Raw genomic sequence first — 2,971 nt, forward strand, 5'->3', positions numbered from 1 at the left:
TATATATATATATATACATACATACATACATACATACATATATACAGTATGTATGTATGTATGCACAGTATATGTTATATTATTCAGCAGGGATTGGAGATGGGCCTCCCCTTTCTCCTCCCTCACTCTCCATACTGCTGGGCGGTAGCAGCCCCAGCCGTATTCCAGCTCCTCATTCAGGGAGTGTCGTACTCCCCAGAATTTGGATTCAGAGTGGCGCTCCCGGACCGAAGGCTTCTAGCAGAAGGTGGATCTGCGGACCGTCATTCTCGCTGGACAGTCTTCGGCTAAAACGTCCTGACGCCTATTGCCCAGGACTTCTGAGTGCCGGTCCCCTCTGGGGAAGAGCGGTGTACACCTTATTATATGGTGACCGTCTCTCCTCGGTGCCCTCAGGAGATCAGTCTGTCAACCCTGCCACTTCTGGTGCTTCAGGGCACAGCGGTCTCCAACGAGCGCAACTCTCAGTGTCCCCCCGGAAACGTAGCGGTTCTGGGGGGCTCGCTACCTTGAAGGACGTCTCCAGAGCAGCTAGTTCGGTCATCCCCTGCCGGTCCTCCGCTTCAGGGCACCGAGCTGGCCGCTGTAAGTACAACAGAGGCCAATCTCGAGAGACTGGTTCCCTTAGTAGGTCACCTGGTGGTGTGGGAGCCCCTGCCAAACGTGTCTCATTGGGTCCTGCCCCAAGCAGGCTCTGGTTCTATCAGTCTAAGTCTTCCTAGGAGATGACGGGTCTGAGGACCATCATTTTCAATAGGAGACTTCAGGCAAAAGAAAGTCCTGGTGCCCATGGCTCAGGACTTCTGAGGGCAGGCCCCTCTGGGGAAGAGCGGTGTACACCTCATTATACGGTGCCCGTCTCTCCTCAGTGCCCTCAGGAGATCGATCTGCCAACCCTGCCACCCACGGTGCTTCAGGGCGCAGCGGTCTCCGGCAAGCGCTTCTCTCAGTCTCCGCCCGGAAACGTAGCGGTACTGAGAGGCTCGCTACCTCTTCGGAGGCCTCTAGAGCAGCTAATTCGGCCATCCCCTGCCGGTCCGCCGCTTCAGGGCACCGAGCTAGCCGCTCTGATTACATCAGAGGTCAGTCTCGAGAGACTGATTCCCTTAGTAGACTACTTGGCAGCGTGGAAACTTCTGCCAAATGTGTCTCAGTGGGTCCTGCACACTGTAGAGAGAGGCTACAGAATCCAGTTCGGTTCTCCTCCGCCTCGCTTCAACAGGGTCATTCCCACTCTAGTGGGCAGCAGTCTCTGGTAATGGAAAAAGAAGTAAACACTCTCTTGAGGAAGGAGGCCATCGAGGTGGTCCCTCCTCTCGACAGACAGTCTGGGTTCTACAGCCGGTACTTCATCGTTCCGAAGAAGGATGGAGGGTTGCGTCCCATTTTATATCTGTGTCAATTGAACCGCTCAGTCATGCGACTGAAGTTCAGAATGCTTACAATCAAGCAAGTCATGTCTCAGATCAGGTACAAGGACTGGTTTGTCACGATCTATCTAAAAGACGCATACTTCCATATCTCCATCCTTCCTCAACACAGGAAGTTCCTGTGGTTCTTCCCTTCGGACTTGTACTCTCACCCCGCACTTTCACAAAGTGTGTGGATGCTGCTCTGGCTCCTCTGCGACTCCAGGGCATCCGCATACTCAACTACATTGACGATTGGTCGATATTAGCTCAATCAGAGCAGATGACGGTTCGGCATCGGGATGTCGTTCTCGCTCACATGAAAAGCTGGGGTTAAGACTAAACACCAAGAAAAGTGTGCTTTCTCCACTACAGAGAACCACTTATCTGGGCGTGGTGTGGGATTCAACCACGATGCAGGCACGTCTGTCTCCTGCTCGGATAGAGTCGATCCCCACTGCGAGAGTGAGAGAAGGCTGGTCACTCACTGTCAAGCAGTTTCAAAAACTGCTGGGTCTGATGGCAGCTGCGTCCAACGTGATACCTTTTGGCCTGCATGTGGAGGAAACCTTGGTTCTTGTCTCAGGGCCCGGTGCTGGGAGCTCCTTGTCACCACGTAACGCTAGCGACGGACGTGTCCCTCACAGGCTGGGCAGCAGTCATGAGTGGCCGCTCAGCCCGCAGTCTGTGGAGCGGTCGCCATCTCATGTGGCACATCAACTGCCTGGAGATGCTGGCCATGTTTCTAGCATTGAAACACTTTCTCCCGGACATAAGAGATCGCCATGTGTTGGTGCGCACCGATAATACAGCGGTGGTCTCTTACATCAACCACCAGGGAGGTCTGTGTTCGCGCCCCCTTTACAGGCTGGCGCACCAGGTCCTTGTGTGGTCCCAGGGGAAACTCCTTTCGCTGAGAGCAGTTCACATCCCTGGGCATCTCAATATGGGAGCAGACATCCTGTCGAAGCAGGATGAGGCCCGGGGAATGGAGAATTCACCGCGAGATGGTGAAGCAGATATGGAGAGTTTTTGGCCTGGCTCAGGTGGACCTGTTTGCGACTCAGGATACATTGCACTGTCCCCTCTGGTTCTCTCTGACTCATCCAGCTCCACTGGGGCTGGATGCCATGGTACAGACGTGGCCGAGGCTTCGACTGTACGCCTTTCCCCCACTCACTGTACTCCTGGGAGTTCTGGAGAGAGTTCGCCGGGACGGGGTCCGTCTACTGCTAGTGGTCCCGTTCTGGCCGGTTCTCGAACCTGGTGTCCCTTCTCGAAGGCTCTCCATGGGAGATTCCCGTCAGGAGGGACCTCCTCTCTCAAGCAGGGAGCACCATAGTTCACCCCCGCCCGGAGCTGTGGAAGTTATGGGTGTGGCCCCTGAGGGGGCACATCTCGTAGCTTCCGGTCTCTCAACCAAGGTAGTTGAGACCATCCTCCAATCCAGAGCTCCCTCTACAAGGAAACTGTATGCCTTGAAGTGGAAACTTTTCACTTCGTGGTGCGGAGACCGCCAGCTCAACCCAGTTAACTGCCCGGTTGGTACAGTGCTGGAGTTC

Source organism: Sinocyclocheilus rhinocerous, unplaced genomic scaffold (assembly GCF_001515625.1).
Source record: "Sinocyclocheilus rhinocerous isolate Xijiao unplaced genomic scaffold, SAMN03320098_v1.1 scaffold1523, whole genome shotgun sequence".
Lineage (NCBI taxonomy): Eukaryota > Metazoa > Chordata > Actinopteri > Cypriniformes > Cyprinidae > Sinocyclocheilus > Sinocyclocheilus rhinocerous.